We start from the raw sequence: 23,247 nt of genomic DNA, 5'->3' as shown, positions 1-23,247 counted from the left end.
ACATGTCTTCAGATGTATACATCACCCTTCTCCATAAGGGTCCAGGAGAACAGTGTCCCACAGGGCTCCCTAGTGATTGTTGCTCTCTTTCTCATCACTATCAATGGGTTAGTGACATCCGTTTCATCACTAGTCATGCTGGAACTGTATGATGACAACTTCTGAATTTTGTGTAACTCTGCACCTTAGCGGAACACCAGCTCCAAGGTGCCATCTGAAAGGCGTCTGTTCAGGCTCTTTCCCTTGGCTTCCAGTTCTCTTCTGTAAAAATGTGTCCTACATTTTTGTTGATGTGCCACAGTCTGTGCTCAACCAGAGCGCTTCTTGTCGATCGATCAATTCGAACAACCTAATCTTCAGTTGCCCAGGTGATCATTCTGTGTTTGTTCCTCTCTGTCTTTCAGGAGTATCAATGTGCAGCCATCATGTATGGTAATGTGCAGTGTTTGTACAGTGGAGCTGTTAACCATTAACATACTTTATGAAACAGACCTCACTCAAATACAATTCAATTTTTAGTGACTCGGTGAGCCATCTCCAGGTTATTGATCTACTTTACTCTTGCCATCATGTGATATCTGCTATTCATGACCCTCCTGTCTAACCTTAGTCATTCTGCCTGCTCAGTTGTCTTTCTATGGGCTATAAATCATGTGCATATCCCAGGGAATGAACTGGTCAACAATTTCTCTGAAGGAGAAATTAGTTGCCCAACATTCAGTTGAATGATCCCAGGTGCAGATTTGCAGATGCAAATAAGGCCTCACTTCACTACACGTCATATAGAACGTCATCTGGTGGGCTTCTGCCCCCTTTAATAAACTCCACACTATCAAGGAGAGTACTGCTGTATGGCACTTGCTCCTGCAAGAAATTTATCATCTTGTGTCACCTCTGCATCACTCATAAAAGATTAACCGATAATTTTATTTCATGTTATGAGCCACCCCTACAATGTGGTTGTGGGGCCTTACAGGCAGTAGTGCACATCCTGGTGGAATGCCTCCTAATTCTGGCTCTCTGTTTTTTGAACGAATGAAGTTTTTATTTTCATTTATAACATTTTAAACTACTGTAAACCAGGGTGACTTTGTGCCAGGAGGGTCACTTTATGCCACTCACACTTTTATCCAAATGAATGCTTCCTGACAGTTTTTCTCTCCACCAGAAGTGCTGAAGTGCCTAAAATGTAGCTTGATAGTGCTGCCATCTGTAGGTACACACATCATTTACATTCTACTTCGGGTATTCATGCCAAATCGTCTGTAGTTGAGTTAGTATTTGGTTCTGATAATGTGTTTGTTGGACAATTTCTATTGTCATTTGGCAAAAAAAGGCTTTTACCAGAATCAAGTGAGTACATCATATTAGTATATTATTACTTAGTCTGATGCTGCAGTGACAGCATTCCCTCACAGTTTGGTTTGGCTCATTATTGAGATAAATCGAAAATGGAAAGATTGGGGGAGGTGACTTTGTGCTACATTCTCATTTGTCTGTAATGTGATGTTGGAACGCTACTTCTCGGAATTTTTGCGTGAGAGAGAAAACTGATATGCAGCTAAATGTAGTACTGAGAGAAAATAGTAGCAGTGTTGCAAATTACCTTTAAAAATGTCAGATCATTTCATACCTTGTTCAAAATATTGACTTTTTATCTAATTTTGGCCCTCTTGCAGGAGATGCCACGTATATACCAAAAGGTCCCGTGATCGCGTCCCTATGCTAATTATACTGAGGATTTGATGCAAAAGGCATTAGAAGAAATTGGGGGAAAGAAGATTTCAATTCGTGCAGCAGCTGAAAAATATGGTGTTCATCATAATACATACACGGACAAGTTGCATGAGAAGCACAAATTTGTCAGTTGGTGGACAGACAGTATTTAGTCAGGAGAAAGAGGATATGTTTGCAGCTCATGCTGTATCAGTGTCCAATTTTGGTTTTCCAATATCATTGCTGGATCTGCATTCGTTCTAAAAGCATATCTAGAGCGGAGTGGTCGCAAAGTATCCTCTTTCAGAAATAACTTGCCAGGTAAGGACAGGGCTAAGTCATTACTGGTGCATCACAGTGTACAGTCTAGCAATAGATTTGCTCAAAATATCAGATCAGCTGTTGATGCAGATACAGTAAATGAATATTTTGATCTTGTGTCGCATGAACTGGTAGGTACCTCTCTGTCAAATATCTGGAATTACGGTGGGACAAACGTGGTAGATGATCCAGGAATGAAAAGGGTCATTACCAAGCATGGTGCTAAATATCCAGAAAGAATATACAAGTCATCAAAGGCTTCTGCATCACTAATGATGTGTGGCAATGTGGAAGTGACACTAGCAGCTCCCTACGTTGTGTATAAATCTGAGAAACTATGGTCCACTTGGACAGAAAATGGCCCTTCTCAAGCCAGATTTGATCGCACAAAATCTGGTTGGTTTGATTATGAATGTTTTGAGGATTGGTTGTCACACCTCTTGTTGCCACTCCTAAGGAAACAGGAGAGTAGGTAGGCTCTAACTGGTGATAACCTCAGCTCACAGTTGAACACACAAGCCTTAAAGCTGTGTAGGGAGAACAATATAGCTTTCATTGCCCTACTTTTGAATTCCACTTGCCTTTTGCAAACACTTGATGTTGCTTTGTTTAGACCATTAAAGCTTCAGTGGAGAAAAATTTTAGACAAGTGGAAAGGAACAGCAAGAGGATCAAGATGCACCACCATACCAAAAAAAGACCTTTCCTTCTCTTCTAAAAAAACTTATGGAGAAGATAGGAGAGGCTGGGAATATTGATTTAAAAAGACTGGTATTTATCCACTTGACAGAAGTGTTGTACTGTCCTGATTACCTTGTAACTTGGAGCCTGATAACATTTGTAGTTTGGTAGAAGAGAGCTTTAAAGAGAATTTACATAATAAGAGAGGTGAGATGAGAGAGAGTTGTTCCCTGGGTAAGTCACAGCTATTGACATTGATTTGACAAGAGTGAATGTTTTCCAAAAAAGTGGTGGTTTTTGGAAATGGCCGAAAGAGAGGGATGAAATAGTTTACCCTTACACTGACATCCTCCAAAAAAAATTTTAAAAAACCAGAACTGAAGTAAAAAAGAGGTCGATTTTGTATTCCTAAATTAAACGGAATTTGGGGCCACTAATTTTATAACTTTAAGCCTGTAATAATAATTGAAAAAAGTCAATAAAACTGGTGAAATTGCACTTTTGTTCTTTTCTTGTCACAGAGCTACCCTGAAGGCAAGATGTCATAAGCATTGAAAAATCAAAGGAAAATGTGCTGGCACAAAGTCACCCAACCCTATTGGGTGACTTTGTGCTAACTTTGACTTGTTTGTAGTCCAGTGGTGAACTCCAGGGAATTTGTACTATGTGTATTGAACGAGGCAAATGTTAAACTACACTATCCTTTCCGATTCTATTGCAAAGACTTCTTTTTTAAAAAATGTTACTTCAAGAAAACCTTTAAAAGTGGCACAAAGCCACCCCAGTTTATGGTACTTTCAGGTTGGTTTGGGTTGGGATGTCTCCTGCCAAATGCTTGGTCTTTGGGATCTTTGACCCATCCTGCTTTGGCAGCTGCCTCAGTCATCCATCTTTTACTCTGTTGTAATTGCTTTTACATGCTGTTAACTCCTTCTCTGCCACACCTTATTTCCATTTTAAGGATACCACTGATGGGTAATGCATACTGCACTTTTGACTGTAATTGATCAGGCAGTGAGACAGCTATGGGAGGGATGACCCCCATCAAATGCAAGCTATTAGGGACACTCACTTGGTCCCACACATGTGCTGACCTGATTATTTCTCTCATCTTGTTTTACTGTTGTCGGTCCAACTGATGTTGGCGGTATCGTTGACTTCTCAGTTTTACTGTTACGAATCTCCCAGCTGCAAGGCATTCTTTATTCTATAACTGTCTTTGTCCTTAAATGGGGATGGTGGTCTTGCAGTGTTAATCAGCCATATATGTTATCTGAACAAATGTATTCCTGAAATTTCATTTCTTTGCAGTCATTAGTTTTTGGTGTCGCGATTTCTTTTCCATCTGTGTATTTGCAAAAATAAATAATAATCATTAAGAACCATAACAGAGACTCTCCTATTAGAACAGCAGTGTGCATTCCAAAAGAACCTTCATACAGTGGTAATGTATTTACCATAAAAAGAATTTTAGCGATATTATGAGAATTTAATTTAGAGGCACATATAGCTTTTATTGACTTTGAAAAAGCTTTTGACTGTGTGAATAAAAAGAAATTATGGGATGTAATGATTAAAGCTAGGTATCCTAGACATCTCACTGTAGCTATAAAAAGCTTATACATAACCACAAAAGTAATAATAAAGGTGTAACTCTTCAGGCTTTCCCGGCGATCTAATGACATCTTGGGTTTGTCGGGTGTTCTGCCAGATATCAGCGTCGTACTTGCATGATATTTCGGTCACGTAGCTCGTAACCTTCATCAGGTGTGACCTGAGACTGCTCCTCGAGTGGACCTGGTCCAGTATTTATGCCTATGGCATAATAAAGGTTGCTGATGATAATAATATAACTGAAGAAACCACTACCAATAAGGAACTCAAATAAGGCTTTAGCCTGTTACCAACATTATTTAATGTATATGTATAAATGAGTTGATTAAAAACTTGAGACAGGAAGTAAATCCAGGTATATAGATTAATAAAAATAAATATGTTGGTTCCTTACGTATGCAGATGATGATACCATTTTCGAAGAATGTAAAGATGAGCTATAAAAAGCAATATAGAGGGTGTCTCACCTAACTCTATCACCTCAAATATCTCTGGAACAACAATAGATATTCAAAAACGGTTTTCACCAGCATGAACGGCAGGGGCTTAGGAAACCAAATACTATGCGAAATTTTAAAATGTAAACAAATACTATTTTCAACACAAACTTGTGTATTTTTAAATAGACACCTCCTATTATTTTATATGCAATCAATAGCATGAAAAATCACAAAAATAATGGCGTTGGTTGCATCGCAATACCTCAATTACATCTTGAGATATTGCAAAGCAAAGTTGACGCTTGAAATAAATAAAGCGCACAGCTAGTGCAAGTCCTGAGAAACAAGCGTGCACCTCACGCTGCCTATGTCAGGGGCTCACACAGTGGGAAGGTATGCACAATCCACAAAAATTAACAAGTAACATGTCCAATGCAAAGTTAAGTTTTTCAAATTGTAAATGTATGTTTATTCTAGTGAAATAACAACTAGAGCTACAATTAGAGATAACAAACTTGAATTCACTTTGCTAAACACATATACTAGTGCCCTGTCGCCCACAGAAACTTTATTGTTGTGCATTACATCCAGCATAGAAAATACTCCCACATCTTGACCAATGAAACTGTGTCTCGTCAACATATGTTGGAAGTGCCCTTCATTTGCATCAATACATGTTTGCGGACAGGTTATGAGAGAGTGTTGCACAGATTGTAGAGTTTCTACAGATATTGCCGCACACACCGCAGTAATACAATGTTCCATATCCTCTACTGTTGTTGGGGGTTCTTGATAAACTCTGTCTCTCTCTGCATCCCAGAGAAAGAAGTCTAATGGCGTCAAGTTAGGGGATAGTGCTGGCCATCGCACAGTACCTCCCTGCCCCAGCCACTTATATGGAAATGTCACATCTAGAACGTCTCTTGCAAGTTTTGCATTGTGAGCAGTACATCCATTATGTTGGAACCACATTGATAGACGAGTTTCCAATCTTAGATCCTCCATGTGGAGTGCTAGTGTGTGTTGAAGAAATAATGCATGTCACTATCCATTCAATGTTCCATTTTAAAAATAGGGACCTACAATACCGTTAGCAGTGATACCGCACCAAACATTGACACTCCACTGTTATTGATGAGCGGTGAATCCAGTGGGGATTTTGCACGGACCAGTAGTGCATGTTCTGCCGATTCACATTATCATGACTTGTAAATGAAACCTCATCTGTAAACAATGTATTGCTTAGAAATACTGGATTACCTTGCAACTGCTGAAGTGAAAAATGACAGAATGCAATGTGGAATTCAAAGTCATTCCCGTACAGTTCTTGGTGCAGTGAGATATGGAATGGATGAAACTGAAGCCGATGCAAGATTCTGCACACACTACTGTGGCTTATTCCTACATCTCATGCGATTTCTCGTACACCCACCTGAGGATTGTGCGTTGCAGCAGCCAGAACAGCAATTTCGTTTCCATTGCCAATCGCTGGCATTGTACATCGATGTTTTGTGGGAGCCCAGCTTCCTGTTTCTGTGAGTGTCTTGCAGATGTTGCCAATGGTTTGATGTGTCAGACACTGCCACTCTGGGTAGCGTTCAGCATACAGTGTCACAGCTGCAACATTCACCATTAATTAAAATAATACCTTGTTTTTCTTCATTACTGAAGGCCAGCATATAGACTAGATGACAGCATGTATAACAAGCCACAAGAAAACAGGTTTTAATGTGGCAACATATGTGAGTTACATTACTGTATGAGAGCAGTTCAGCAGACCAGATTAGGAGACACGTGTGCATGCTAGAGCGTGCCGTGGTGATACTGGTATGTTTACGGCAGGATACAGGCGCCAGTGCAGGCAACCTTGCTCTGAGCACAGTACTACATGCGATGCATGACATCATAAACTGTGACACCGTTGCTATCCTTTACAAGCCACATATTTCAGAACTTATGAGGTTTAGAAACATTATGGCCAGGACATCCATCATTCTGATACTGCATTATTTGACACATTATAAGAGGTGGACCGGTTCAAGTAAGGTATAGCTCAAGAAGGGGCTAAACTATCCCCCTTCAGGAGTGTCATCAATGAAATATGGGCCAATGATGTGTTGTCATACAGTACCACACCATACATTAACACTCCATTGACATAGTACATCAATCACGTCATGATTACAGGCAGCGTGAGGTGCACGATTGAGTATCAGGATGTGCACTAGCTGCACGCTTCATTTATTTCAAGTGTCAACTTTGCTTAGAAATTTCTTGGGATGTAATTGATGTATTGCGATGCAACCAACGCCATTATTTTTGTGATTTTTCATGCTATTGATCACATACAAAATAATGGGGGGGGGGGGGGGGGTGTCCATTTAAAAATAGACAAGTTTGTGTTCAAAATAGTATTTGTTTACATTTTAAATTTCGCATAGTATTTGGTTTCCTAAGCCCCTGCCGTATGTTCATGCTGGTGAAAACTGTTTTTGAATATATATTGTTGTTCCAGAGATATTTGAGGTGGCAGAGTTAGGTGAGACACCCTGTTTATAAATAACATCAATTGGGGAAAAAGAGAATATAACCTCCAAATATCAACAAAGAAATAAAAACATTGCTCACCATGTGAATTGCCCTACCCTCTCAAAAACAGTAAGAGATAATACACCACCTTAACAGGTCTGCAACTTTAATTTTTGGGTTGCAACGTAAACTATGATATGGTCAAGGACACAGGAAATAAAATAAACTAATATCAGTTTATATGCAGAATGATAAACAAAACATTACAGAACAAAATACGGGAGGAAAACTAAATTAATATTTTGTAAACCCGTTGTTACACCTGTATTGTTGTATGGGAGCGAGTCATGCATTCCTTAAAAGATAAAAGCAAACTACAAACAGTAATGAGATTTCTTAGAAAACTGAGAGGTGTTGCCAGGGAAGACTGTAAAAGAAATGAAGATGTTAAAAATGGCCCAGATATTTATAATATTAATGAAAAAATTGAACAAAATAATAGTTTATGAAAACATTAGCTACAAAGATGAGTGCCGAGAGAATCGCACACCTGGCCATTCTGTACCAGCCAAGAGGAAGAAGAACCAGAATAAGGTGGCAGTGAAAAGTGAAGACGGAACAGGCACAAGTGCCTAAGCCTTGAAGTGCAGAAGAAGAAGAAGCAGGAGGAGAATAATAATTTTGTTTTTCTGTCATTTTGTTGGCTATTTCTGGATTCCATTATTGGGACCCCTTTTCTGGTTTGATACTTCACTTTTCCCCAGTACTTCATTAGCCATTTTCAACATTACTTATTTGAATTTTTCCTGTTCTTCTTCAATACTGTCTTCTATTTGCGGTTTGCGTAGGAGTCTCTGTTGATACAACATGATGGATGGTATCGCATATGTGTCTAATGTGCATTGATGGATGTGATAGTTCAGAGAAGGCAGAGTGTCATGTGACAACAGACTTAAGACTGTCTCAGCCTAAAAGCAGCCAGTCTGACAACATGACCAAGTGAGTGCAGAAGGTTATTTTTGACACTCGCCAAATGTGTGTGGAACACATCACCTCCAAAGTTGCCATTTTACCGTAGGTAGCAAGGGAGAGGATGTTGTTATGGATGGCATAAACACAAATGCACATGTGGATTAACACAGTTCTTTATTTACATGAACAGAGAGCTGCTACTTAACTTGAATAGAGTCCATGAGTTGTGGTACAAGCTCATTGTTAATAGTCCTCTTGCAGACAACACAGCAGAGTCCTGGTAATGCGAACATTCGGTTAATCCGAACATGAATAATGTTAGTCTCAAGTTTGCTAAGCTGTGCAGTAAACTGCTGTACACACACACACACACACACACACACACACACACACACACACAATTTTAATTTACACAGTACAGTAAACATGTATTAGAAAAATTGGCAAGAAAACATTAGGTTTAAACAATCCATAACAACGAAAGAAAAGCTGCCAAACTTACTAAAATACAGCGGATATTTTATCCGTACTTTTTAGATGACAAAAATTCATTCATTGTTTTTTGGTGTAATGAAGACAGTCTGTTATATGACATATAGTTGCTCCATCATCTCGTAAACATCAAATCAGCAGGAGTAGCAGTGGGTTGTTGCTCCAAATAACGTAGCATGAGGTCAAGGGCTTCTGCTGCATCACTTTGTGGCACCAGCTTTCCTTTTTGTCACTTTCAGGCTCATTGTCACTTCCTGGTCTTAAGTCACAGCAGCAACTAAATCAGCATCAGTAAGGTTCTCCACACACACACACACACACACACACACACACACACACACACACCATCCACTGCCATCCACTGCCATCCACTCACCCACGTCTCCTTCACTAGCTTCTTTACATCCAGGGATGTCTGTATCATTTGTTGTAGATTTTCCAACTATGTTGTCCTGAAATTCAAGAGATGTCCACAGTTTTCTCCACGATTTTCTCATAGTATTTTCTGAAATATTCTGCCATTCCTCTGCGGCCCAATAAACAACATCCTTCACATTGGTCTTTTTTTATTTTGTCCACTAAAGGAATGCTATCATCTTGGATCAGCATTCTTAAAACTTGTTTTAATGTTTGCAGTACGCCCTGGTCCATCAGCTGTAGAAGTGGTGTAACATTCAGTGGCAAAAAATTCACCACAATTTCTCCATCACATAATTCTTCAGTGCTGGGGTGAGATGGTGCTTTATCAATCGAAAGGATTGCACAGGGAGACAAATTATTTTCCTTAGAAAACTGTCGAACAGAGGGAAGAAACTGGCTGTGAAACCATTCTTTAAACAGCTTACCATCCATGCTTTTTTCTGGTTGCGATAATATACAGGCAGGGACTTCATGTTGCAGTTTTTAAAAGCTCTGGACCTAGCAGATTTGCCAATCAGCATTAAAGGCAGCTAGTGATTACCAGCAGCGTTGCTGCACGCGAATAAAGTCACATGATCTTTGCACATTTTAAAACCAGGAGCATGGTCTTCTGCTTTTGATGTCAGGCTTTTTGTTTGCAATGCCCTAAAATTAAGGCCAGTCTTGTCAGCATTATAAATCTGTTGGGGAGAATACCTTCCCTCTCTTATCATTTTTTTCAAACACACCCAAGTATTCCTTCACTGCATCACGGTCAGAAGAACTCTTCTCTCCAGTAATTGTTAGCTGATGGATTCCATGATTTTTGAATCTGTCCAACCAGTCCTTACTCGCACTAAGACTCATCACCATTCATTGACTTGTTCAGGTAAACCGCCTTCTCCTGAACCTGTGCTCCACTCAGAGGAGTTCCCCTTTCTGTTTCCTGCATAAACCAAAGGAAAAGAGCTTCATCCACTTTATCGTACTGGGACCGTTTCAAAGTCTGCTGAATTTTGAGTGTTTTCTCGAAGATATTGCACAGGACTGTTCAAGCTTCACTCGGTTCTTTTTCCAACACCAAGTTCCATTGCCAGTTTAGACACATTCTCACCATTGTTTATCTGCTTCAGTTTTTCTTTCAGAGTTAAAGTTGTATGTTTCTGTTTACTCATGATGAAAATACGTACATCACTACACCTAAACGAATACAGTACAACTGTTATGCGTGCCAGCAATCGATAACTAACATAACCAAGTGCTTTGTGAGCCAACTTGCAGTGCCCTGACCTCAGACACTACAAAGGTCCCGACAGTGCACAACAACAAGGGCAGGGAGTGAGAGTGAGCCATTGTTCCCATTTGTTACCATGGTGTACCTACTTATTTGCTTGGTATACTTCATTCTAGAAACTTGTCGCTGCAATTACGGCTAATCCAAACAAATCTGTAATCCGAACAAGGTCCGGTCCCAATTAGTTCGGATTACCGGGACTCTACTGTATTGGTAATATTGCTATAGTCACAATTCTGGTCGGTATGTACTGTCGTAGCCTGTGATGTGAACCATATCCTCTACATGATTGAATTGACAACGCTAAATTGGAGTGTAACTTAGGGACTGAGTCTCCGGTCAGTGGTGGCGGCCTAAATACATGCTTTTGAGAAGACGTTGGCAGCATATTGTTTATTGGTGTATTATCTCTCTCATGATAGATGCACTGGACCAGGCACCTACTTTCGATATTCGTGTTAGGTCTTTGCGGCGCATTTGATCCAGTACCTACTATCAATCTTCGCACTACATGTTTGCCAACCAGGGTGCTTGCGACAGCTTGCACCAGCACATTCCTCCCCCTGATATGCCGAACCGTTGATGTATAGGGAGGATGCAAATGACAGCGGTGGAGGGGGAGAAGGCAGGACACTGGATGTAGAGATGAGCTGAGAGTCATGGCTGTAGAGGATAACGTACTCTCGACCATACCCCACCATCTGGCTTGTGAGGTAACAGGAACATCCCCCGGAAAACTGTTGCCAGGACACATGTTGAGGCCTGAGGGCGTGTCCTGGGGCGATGATGGCAGCAGAGACAACAGGTCCATAGCCATCAGGTCGGTGAGTGAGGATGATGGGGGAGAGGGTGCATCTGCTCATCCTTAGATCTCATGGTGGCATCAGAGGTTGGCTGCAAAGACTGCACAGTCCCATGAGGCTGTGAATCTGTGGGAAGAAAAACATCAGAATCATTGGGCAAAGGACTCCCACGAATTTGGTTCTGGTGGCAGCACTGCAAACCATCAGGACCTGCAATTAAGTAGATAAAAGAGCCAATGCATTCCTGGATCACACTTCTCACTGTTGTTGTAAACAAGATCGCATAACGCAAAGCAATACTTGCGGACCATTGATGGCACTGGATGCTGTGCTGAGTGTAGCAAGTGTAGCAGCGTCTGAATGCCTGTTCCTCTGTGTTTCTCCATTGTACTAGGGTTGAAACAAAGCACTTGTTAGATGACGAATGCCATTTCATTCACAGAACTGTGCAAAATCATGTGAAGTGAACTGTGGCTGTGGCAAACCTTCTATGCAAAATATGGAGGACAATGCTTGAATCGTGCTCCGCAATGTGGTAGAAGCCATAGGCACCTCAAATGGGAACTTGCTAAGAGTCTACCACTATGAGCCAACATGAGTTCCAAAATGGTCCCACAAAGTCAGTGTGCACTCATTGCCATGGCGATTGAGTCTTAGGCCAAGCTGTGACAGAGCGGATTGTCTGTAGTGCAAGGAAAAAGATTACAGCAGTTCCAAGTCCTGCACATCGATTTGGCAACAAGATGCAACAGATGCATCAAAATCAGTCTGGGCCAATTGGAAGGGGAGGTAGGGCTTCTGCATTGCCATGCTTTGCCGTAGATTTGTACAGGATTTCATTTTGATACTGCAAAAGCAACAAGACCCAATGTTGCCATTTTTAGCAGTGCATGTAGGAACTGGCTTGGATGGATGAAACAAGGGCTGAAAAGGTTTGTAATCTGTCACTAAAAAGTACTTGCGACCAAACAGTGTGTGATGGAATTTTGTCACACCACACACTATATCGAGAACCTCTTTTTCTATTTGAGAATAATTCCACTGAGTTTGAGTGAGCAACATTGAGCCAAAAGCAGTGTCTGTCTTGTGCTCCAATTCTGTGAGAAAGCACAATGACAAATCTATAGAAAGAAGGGTCGACTAGCAAAACTACTGGCTTGGCAGGGTCGAAATGCATTAAACATCTGTCATTGAGCAAGGCATTTTTGAGTTTCTGAAATATGTCTTTAGTCCACACAAAAGGTACATTTTTGAAATTCGAGCAATGCAATGGAGCTGCAATCTGAGCAGCATCTGGTAAGAACCAAATGTCGTATGTCATCTTGCTTAGGATTGACTGCAGTTCAGATACATTGCAAGGAACAGGCAGGTCATAAATTGCAAACAAATGATATTGGAGGGGGTGCACATCCTGACAGTTTCACACATGCCCTAAGTACTATACTTCAATTTGAAAAAGTCACATTTTTCGAGACGACACTTGTGTAATGCTTCTGACAACACTTGAAAAACAGTATGTAAATAGGCAACATGTTCCTCTGGTGTACAACCTGAAATGACAATATCGTCAAGGTAGATTGAGCAGAACGGCACTTTTGCAGTCAGCTGTTTCAAGTAATGTTGAAAAATGGCGGGTGCAGAAGCACAGCCGAAGGGCAGATGCAAATACTTGAACAATGCTAAATGTGTATTTATAACAAACACTTTCTGTAATACTTCATCCAATGGAATTTGCAAGTAGGCATCACCCAAATCTATCTTAGGAAAGTAACATCCTGTGCCAAGCCCGTCCATGAGTTCCTCAGGGCATGGTAATGGATAAGTGTCAACTACTGTCTGTGAGTTGACTGTAGATTTGAAGTCAACACAAATGTGAATGCGACCAGAAGGCATAGGCAACAAAACAAGAGGACTTGTCCATTGACTAGCTTGAATGGGAGCCATTATCTTGCTAACTTAGGCTGTGCATTGTCTTTCAATGTAACATGTGCTACAAAGTTATTAGCTTTTCCCATTCATTCTGAAAATAGCTCAGGAAGTTCTTGAAGCAAGCTAGCTGCCCTGTGTTTTGGAATAAAAGCCGATACTGAAAGTACATTGTCTTGGATGCTGAGTTCAAACAAATCAAAAGCATCTAAACTGAATATGTTCTTCAACACAGTAAAAGCCAAATTTGTAAGTGCCAGACAAACTACACTGTCCAAGCACTGGAATTTCCTGTCCGTTGTAAGCAGTGAGGTGCGTGCTAGATTTAGAATGGCATGGTGAGTCTAACTGTTTGTACATGGTGTGATTAAGCAAAGTTACTGAGACACCTGTGTCTCACTCAAATTTCACACGACGGCCAGCAATTCGTAATGAGACAAATAGTTTGTTAGAATGTCGTCGCATAGCACTAGGGCGAGGAGGAGGCACAACCTTAATCACACTTTTGTCAGAACCTGTTCTCAGTTGTGAAAACACAATGTTCACTGCATATTCATGAGCGTGTTGTTTCTGGGAGTGGACAAAATTGGCGGTTTTGTGCCCTTGCAAACAAATTGCTTGGACGTGGCCTTTTTTTCCCCACACTTACTACATGTTGCTTTACATGATGGGTAATCCAGTCTCTTGTGGTGTGCAAAACATCTCGGGCAAGACATCACTAAATTCACAGGCCCATTTACATGTCTACTTGGCTGTCCACGAGGCTGTGTACGTGCTCATTGTTGTAGCCACTCGGGGCGCTCGCGAGCAGGGGGTGACTCGACCCGACAAATCGAGGCCTGGCCAAACATATCGTCCACTATGGCACTCAAATCGTATTGCTCTAAAAGATATGCAATACTTGGAGAAGTGATGGATCAGAGTACGTAAGGATCTGTTCCCTTATTCTACTATCTGGGACACTGAATGTTATTGCATTGCGTATCATGAGATCAATGTGAAAGTTGCCACAACTACACTTAAATTTATACTTCCTAGTGATGCCCGTTAGTTTGTTGTACCATTGGTGGTGCATCTGTTCTGGCTTTTTCGGCTAGCGAAAGAACTGTTATCTAGCTGCAGCTACTTGGACTTGGTGGCCGTAGTATTGAGGTAATGCATCAATTACTTGGCCATAGCTTAGTTTGGTGGGAGATGCGGATGGTAATAGTTTTTGTATTAACCTGAACACTGGGGACCCCACAATCAAAAGGAAGTATTGTAACTTTACAGTACCTTGAACATGATGAAATTAACAATGTACTTGGAACTGAGTCAGGTATTCAATCCATTTCTCTTCTGTATCCTTAAATTGCTGGAACATAGGTGTACTGCTCGGCGGGAATTGTTGGGCTGGTTGTTTCGTTGGTTGTGCAGCTTATGCAGCCACTATCAGAAGGGTAGCAATTTATTGCTTATGAAATTGAGAAACTTGCGTTAGATCCATCACATTGGCCATCTGCGGCTGAGGCGGGGGTCAGGGGGTGGAGGGAGCAGGGAATTCATGGTTTACATAAATATGTTATAGTAAGAAGCAAGTAAAGCCTCTGAAAAGAGAAATTTGGTTAGTTCTGTGGTTCCCCTCCTGGAATTAGCAAATAGAAGAACACGATCACCTCTCCAATCTAAAACACAAGAGAAGCAAGCAAAATCTTCAGCCAAGTTGATTATCTTTGATTGCCCCTGAATTATCCTCCTTGCCACTGTAGTATCCTCGTCACCACTGTAGAGTCTTGTACTGTAGGAGGCAAGGGAGAGGATGTTGTTATGGGTGGCCTGTATCCTCTTTTTACTACACAAATGCACACATGGATTAATGCAGTTCTATGTACACGAACAGATAACTCCTACTTAACTTGAATAGAGTCCACAGGTTGTGGTACAAGCTCATCAATAATAGTCCTCTTGCAAACAGTATTGGTGATCTTACTATAGTCTCAATTCTGGTCACTATATACCGTCGTAGCTTGTGATGTGAATCATACCCGCTCCGCAATTGAACAGGCAGATGCCAGACTGGTGTGTGAGTTAGTGACTTGAGTCTCCTGTCAGCGGTGGCAGGCTAAATATATGCTGTCGAGAGGGCATTGGCTGCGTGTTGTTCGTCGGTGTGTCTCTGGCCTCTCTCGTGAGGCGCACTTGATCCAGCACCTACTATCGATCTTCAAGCTACATCTTTGGCGACCGGTGTGCTGGCGACAGCTTACGCCAACACAGTCCTCCAGGTGAATTTCACAAATGTTGATGGATGGCCACAAGGCTGCACATGTGATATGTTGGCCGGCTGTGTCGGCACGTGATGATGGCGTGACTGGGACTTCCTTTTCATTGATTGTGACAATGAATATGAGAAGTGATTGTTGTTTTTTCAGCCTTGCCCATTCATTAGCTGTGCCAGTATTGCATCAGCAATTTTCCAGTGATCTAATGAGACTCCTAAAGAAGCATGACCATTGGCTATGGAATCAGGATGTTGACATTGTGAAAAATGTGTACAGTTCAGAGAAATTTTTTTGAGAAGTGACACAGGTTTCACAGTTTTTGTGCAATTAGTTTGTGAGGAAAAAATAGGTGGTGTCCTAAGTTGAATGCACCTCGTATTTTAGAATCTTTGTGTTTTGACTATACTCGAACACATGACTGTCCTCAGTCAGCTCTAACTCTTGCAGCTAATAACCTTTCATTTATATAGTTATATATGTTTCTTTCTCCATTATGATTATCTGTTCCACTCAGTGTTCATTGTGTTTGACTCCACTATAGTTTACTGTGTAATTATTTAAATATTTTGTTCCTCTCAGTTATTTCTTTGTTTTTGTTATTATGGCAATATTTATATTTCCTTGTTTCAAATTCTCTATGAGCTCTGATTCCCTTGTATTGAAACCTCTTCTTATATTCCTGGTCGTAAAATATCTATAACGCCAACTTGTTATTTCCTGGAGTGTGTGTGTGTGTGTGTGTGTGTGTACACGGGGTATAATGGGTATAAATGCAGATACTTTATTGGTGACTGAGGACAGTGTACTGAACAACATTACATCAGTATTTACAACATTTGCAGACTAATAATTATAGCTGTTAGGAGTTGTATGTTTTCAGGCTGGTTAGTACCTCCAGGAACATGTGGCAAGAGTAAGCTGTTAATGCTTGGTTTCCCCTGGGCAGCAGATCAAGTGTTAAAGTGTGGACGAGTGGACGCAAAACAGTTTATCCATACTGACAGGCATAGTCCACTTAGTGATGCAGTAACTACCATACAGAAAACTAGGTCCATTCATGTGCACCTCCATGGTGTACACCTAGGCCGCAGATTCTACTGGACCTTTCGCATGGCCCTAAAGACTCTGTTAACCCTGCTGCTCTCTGCTATCACTTCCTCTCGATTCTCGACATGTACAGTGGCGGTCAAAATAATAGAGCCACCTGGCAAAGGTTTGGAATAAAGTGCACATTTATTACTTGACATGTTTGAACTATGATGGAAACCATTACAACCGAGTCACATTGTACTATAGTCAGTTATATCGATAACACAACACAAAATAATCAGTAATAATCGATAATATTCAAAAGAATACCAGACCACAGGGTCAAAAAAATAGAGCCAATTGAAACAAATATATTGTACTTGATCTCAGTCTTATGAAACGTACAGGAACAGTCTTTTTTGCATAGGACTGCATTAGTACTTCGTGGGGTAACCCTTTTTTTTGAGGATTGCCCTTTACCTCTTACCCATAGAGTCTACTAAACGCCTGCATTCATCACTACTGATCGCATACCAGGCTCTCTGGATTTCTTCCCACAGTTTTTCTGACGATGTAGCTTTTGAGCGGTCAATTCTCTTGTCTAAGATCTCCCATAAGTTCTCAATGGGTGATGCGTCAGGGGACTGAGGTGGCCACTCTAATACTTCGATATTGTGCTCTTGAACAAACTGCCTTATGATCCTTGCAGTATGCTTTGGATCGTTATCGTGCTGAAATTTCCATTTCAGCGGCATTTCCTCTTCAGCATAAGGCAGCATCACATTTGCCAAGATGTCTTTATACATTTCTGCGTTCATTATGCCGTTGATACGGTGTATTGGACCAATGCCGTACCACGAAAAACATCCCCATACCATAACACTTCCGCCACCGTATTTCACAGTTTTTAAAGTGTACTTGGGATTAAATTCCTGGTTTGGTGGGCGGCGCACATAGACTTTTCCGTCTGAGGCAAACCTATTAAACTTGGATTCATCGGACCAAAGGATGTTCCTCCACCAAGTATTAGGTTTTTGTTCATTTCTCCGGGCAAAGGCTAACCTTTTCCGAACATTAGCTTGTGAAACATGTGGCTTCTTTCTTGCAATGCGCCCATTCAATTTTGCAGATCTCAGTCGTCTTTGAATCGTTGAGGTTGATGGTTGAACATCATGTTCGTCGCTAAACAAAATGGCTTTCAGTCGTGGTGTTGACAAAAATGGGTCTTTCTTCACTTCCCTAGTGATGAGTCTGTCTACGCGAGGAGTAGTTAAACGAGGTCGCCCCCTGTTCTCCACCTGCGGCTTTGTTTGTTTTGACCGTCTCATGGCGTTCTGGACTCGTTTTCGCGAAACGTGCAAGACATTGGCTATTTTATTCATGGACATCCCACTTTTGAACATCCGGAACATTACTATACGCTCATCTTCACTGGTATGCTTTGCTCTGCCCATCTAGACGAATGTAAACAAAACCACACGTCAATTTACACACAAAACAACTGCATAAAAATCAATTTAAAGGCACATGTGTAAAGCGGCTCTATTATTTTGACCCATAAGATTCTTACCTTTATGCCTCTTTTCACACGTCTAGCTCAAACGCTTCCTTTCGGACGACTAAAGATAGCAGCAACGTCTTCCCTGATGTTGTCTACAAGGGACTGACAACACGGCACTCGTGGCGATTTCGCGAACTAATAGATATCCTAGTTCTTAATCTCGTCAATAGAGGTGGCTCTATTATTTCGACCGCCACTGTATGTGGGCCATGAAGTGGTTTACACTGCCGGCTCGATGGCTGATTGTCACGTAGGCTTTGCATATGTGCATGGAGGACATATTGGACAGCACTCCTTGCCAGATGGCTGCAGTGTTCTCTCTGCAGGGCTGGCGGCCATATCTCGTGCTCTTGAGCACATCTGCTCAGGACGTAGTGTCCATTCAGGAGTCCATCTATGCCCTGGAATGGTCCCATCGTTCAGTGGTGTTTGTGTGGACCCCAGGACACGTCGGAATCCCAGACAACAAACTTGGTGACAGGCTGGCCAAACCCCACGGGAACTGCTTCTGGAGATGGGCATCTCTGAAACTGACCTGCATTCTGTCTTATGCTGCAGGGTTTTTCAGCTTTGGGAGACAGTATGGCATAACAGTACGCACAACAAACAGTGTGACATTAAGGAGACTAGGAATATGTGGAAATCTTCCATGCAGTCCTCTTGCAGGGAATCAGTTGTCCTCTGTTGGCCCCGCATTGGCCGTACATGGCTAATGCATGGTTACCTCCTCCGTCGCGAGGACCCACCTTGGTGTCGCTTTGGCTCACAAATGACTGTCGTCCACCTCTTGCTGGACTGTCCACTTTTAGCCACTCTGCAGCAGACTTTTAACTTTCCCAGCACTCTACCTTTAGTGTTAGGCAACAATGCCTCAACAGCAGCTTTAGATTTACATTTTATTTGTGAGGATGGGTTTTATCATTTGATCTAAGTTTTAGTGCATATCCTTTGTCCCTCTGTGTCCTCCACCCTAGTGCTTTTAGGGTGGAGGTTTTAATGTGTTGCAGAGTGGCTGACTTCTCCCTTTTATTCTCATGGTCAGCGAGCCATGGAAATCTGCTCTCTTGTTTTGATCTCTTCTACATGTTTCTTGCGTTTCTGTGGTTTTGTTTTCTGCTTTTGTCCATTGTAGTGTTTGTTGCCCTTCTATCTTGTGATTTTCTCCTCTCCCTCTTTCAGTTTCTTTGACTCTTGAGATTCATATCGAACTGAGAGGAGTAAGCTTAGATTCTGAGCATTACCTCTCCCTTGTCAAGACTAACATGCAACCCTTGAGAAGAACACCAAACCCCCAAGGTAGCCGTAAGATACCCAGAGTCAACACTGTTTGACTGTGCGATGAAGTTTGTGACTTCCATGGTACTCTAAGATAGAATACACAGAAAGAAGGGTGGTCTTCCCTACAAAAGGCTTTATTGGATTCTGCCCAAAAAACTATCCCTGCCTAAGCCAATAAAGGCAGACACCTCTGGTGGACTACAGAGTGCAGTTAGGCCATAGAAGAAATGCATAACAGTTTCATTATGTGGAACAAGTGTAAGAATGAATCCAATCATGAAACCATCGTACAAAGAAAAATTACAGCCAACACCATCTGCAGAGCAAAGAGGAATTACCTCAGGATCTTGCTGCAAGAGACAGAAGAGAAACAGCTCAAGAGACCTGTGCAAAGGACGTTGAAGAAGCAGAAGATCTAGTTCACCTCTCCTGCCCTACTTCTCCATGGGCCAGATAGGAAGCTCTGACTGAACAAAAGGACTGCACATACTTGATGACTATTTCTAGGAGTTCCTCAACACAGAGGAATCTAAAGACAGACTTACCTTCCATCAACAGTCCACCAGGAACCCTGATTATCAACCGCCCACCAGAGAAGAAACACAGGATATCATCAAAGGTCTCAAGAATAACAAGTTCTCACAAGAAGAGGTCCCCAATGGTGGGATCAATTTTTTTGAAACCATCTATGTGATGATGTAGGTTAAGGTCCACAGTATCGCACCTTGCATCCATTCGACTTGGTGGGCCCTTGTTTGCGAGTAATTGTGCCCTAAGGGCATTGGAATTCTTTCACATCTCTGCCTACCATCTGAGAACAAGAATTGACTCACTGCAGCATTCTGTATCACACCACTCCATCCCATCTGTTGGAGACTAGCAACAGCTGGACTAGGGAATTATCATGCTGTGCATAGGCAGCTGTTAAAACCATGACACAGTGGCTGCATTCAGAATGGTACTGTGACCAGGAATCATGGACTACTGATGAATGGTGTCACATAATCCTCAGCAGTGTACTGTTGTGTTTTACTACCTGGATGACCACATGACGACAACCTGGGAAGAGGCCATATTCTCCCAATATTTTGGAGAGGGACAGCAGTTGTACTCCTGTTGTCATGGTATGATGAGCCGTCAGGTATGACTTACGATCATAGGTGGTTATGATTGAGGGAACTCTGATGGCAGAATGATACATCAGACATCGTGTGTGCCCATGGGTTGCCTTTGATGTGAGAGTATCGTAGTGCCATTTTTGTCATGCTAATCATTATCATGAGTGCAGTGGCCAATTTCTAAGTGTTGGGTCAAGGATGTTTTGGTACACTGCAATCTCATGAGTGAGAGTTTTGGATGAACACATTCAATATAACCATTATTTTTACTACTGTTTTCTTCATCTTTTTTATATACTATTTCACCTTGTTCTTTTGATTTCTTCTCCCCATCATACCTTTAGAAGTATTGTAAATTTTCACAAATGCTGACTTCATCACATTAATGTGGATTCATGAGCGGCGCAGAATGAATCTTTCTGTCTTCAACAGAGTGTACACTGTCGGAACATTACAGCAGGCTGACTAAAACTGTTGTGTTGCACTGGAACTCCAAGCCAGACCCTTGACTTTTTCAGGCAGTACTCTCACCAACTAAGCACCCAGGCACACCTTAGGGTCCACAGCTTCAGTCTGTCAGTACTTTTCCTCCGTTTTCCTGAACTCAGAGAATCTGCATTAAAGCTCTGTTTTGATATGCAGCTTTGGTCACATACAGGAAGTTTTGTATCTTGGATAATATTCTAATCATGCCAAATAGTTGCTGATGTGATCCTTGAGATAAGATATGTTAATCATAGAAGTCATGGTTCTAAATTCTTCATTAAATTACGTACATGGGAGTGGGTGTTGAGGGTTGACTACATAGAACTATATCACCTTCATGCCCACAGTACTAATGGGAGGAGTTGTGTAGCATCAGGCATGTTTACATTACTCCAGTCATCTCTCTCTGCATTGACAATGAAGTCATTGCAAGCATAATATGCCTATTCCAAAGTACGCTGCTATTCACATCTTCTTACAACAGTGTCACATTTGATTGGTTCTGTAGAGGAGAAAGAAGGGCACACAATTAGTAGACAGCTGATTACATTACACCAAGATCAGAATTTGTGACATGGTTACTACAAACTTAGTTGGGAATTTCTGAAGAGCCAGGAACATTTCATTTCAGCCTAGTAAGCGTCAGCCAGGCTCTAGCTATCACTCGGTACACAGCTGGAGAGTGGCAAGATACGTACTTACCTTTTTCTCTGTTTTATTAGTAGTATATTTCTATACTTTCATTCATATTTTTCTATTTAAGAGCTGTAATCTCACATTTTTTTGTAACTAAAATGTAGTTGGGCAATCTGTAGCACAGTCGTCATTTCTTATGAACAGCTAATTACGCAACTCATTGATGCATCAGTCTGCATTGTTGATAAATCAGGAGGGCAGCAAGTTTCATATAGCAAGTTGCATATCTAGGTTTCTGTCAGAGCTTATAGTTTACTTTCTCATTTAGCCCTGGTAACATGTGTGGGATGTGTGTGTGGACGCAAGAGCAGCTGGCTACAGTTCGAGAACAGCTGAATGTGCATTTTGCTATGGTCAGCTGTCTTCTGGCTGCTGCTTTGGGGTGTAGTAGTGGTGAAGAACCTGGTGCATTGCATGCATGGAACAGCTCAGTTGTCCTTTGTTTCACCCACGAGTTCTGCTGCCGAGGCACCTTCCATTGTACCTGATGTTGTGCATCTGCCCTCGCCGCAGGGTGAGTGGCATTTGGTGTAGCATTCTAGTCACTTGAGGTGGAGGGCCGATATGGAGGCTAGCCATCTGCCTTGTCTATTCGTTCTGTGAGTGGACAGGTAATCATTCCTTCAGCAGGATTCAAGACTGACTGCCAGCTGGACTGTATCTGAAACATCAACACTTTCAAGAAGTGCTGAACTTTAAAATACATAGTCCTTTAATTGTGCTTTGAGTGCAATTTCAATTTCATTTACCATGTTGTCAAATGATTATGCTGTGGTTTGATGTGAGAAGCTTGTAGTTTTCACTGATGATGTTTGTTCTTGAACTGCTGCTGATGCAAATATTTCCCAAAATTATTTGACGAATTCCCCATCAGACAAAATTTTCCTTCTTGGGCAATAGCTTCTGCTGTCTTAAAGCTTAGTTTTGTTAAAGTTTTGAGTTTTCTTTTGGTATTTTAAACGTGACCTGCTCTGACAGCACAGAGAGAGTTTGACTGAGTGACTGAGCTGAGCTGGTGAGAACATCATTATCCGTCCCTCCGTCCCCGTGCCTGTGCCCATGCGTGAGTCACTGGTGGGGAAATGCGTGCCCAGTAGCAGAAATGAAAGAGGACAGCTGGTAGGGTAGCAAATAGGCAACCACATTTATCAACAAAGAGGGTTAATTTTAAAACATTGTCCACTTACTACTGTATCTGAGAAAACAACTACTTTGTTAAGCTACTTTGTTAAGCTACTTTGTTAAGCTACTTTGTTAAGCTACTTTGTTAAGCTACTTTGTCGGGCTACTTTGCCGGGCTACTTTGCCGGGCTACTTTGTTGGGCTATGGCAGGTCAGATTTTTTTTGTTCCTGTGGTGGAAAGCTGATCTAGGCAAAGTCCTGTGGTCAGTTTGTGTTTTTTCTGGAACCATATAAAATTTTTGATAGATAGAAAGCTTTAATGACTAATTAACTATATGCATTGTTTAATGTTAGTTTCTGTACATATTACTTGAGAAGCTAATGCCTGACACTTAATACCTAAGAGTAGTTCCAGTAAGAATTCCTTTGTATTATTTCAAGGTTAAAATCAATAATGAAGTAATTGTTACTGACTCTAATGTTAGGTACAGTAACTATTGCCTTTTAT

The 23,247-nt window shown here is 41.5% G+C and overlaps 1 protein-coding gene across 1 annotated transcript in view; it reads left to right on the top strand.

The window, feature by feature from the left end:
- The window catches only part of LOC126484071 (WD repeat-containing protein 44), a 158,882-nt gene that overhangs the window by 18,989 nt on the left and 116,646 nt on the right, over positions 1-23,247 (top strand). The gene's annotated exons all lie outside the window — the stretch shown is intronic.

Source organism: Schistocerca serialis, chromosome 1 (assembly GCF_023864345.2).
Source record: "Schistocerca serialis cubense isolate TAMUIC-IGC-003099 chromosome 1, iqSchSeri2.2, whole genome shotgun sequence".
NCBI classification, from domain to species: Eukaryota; Metazoa; Arthropoda; class Insecta; order Orthoptera; family Acrididae; genus Schistocerca; species Schistocerca serialis.
Note: the sequence above shows the minus strand (reverse complement) of the source record. Positions and strands in the feature narration are given on the sequence as shown.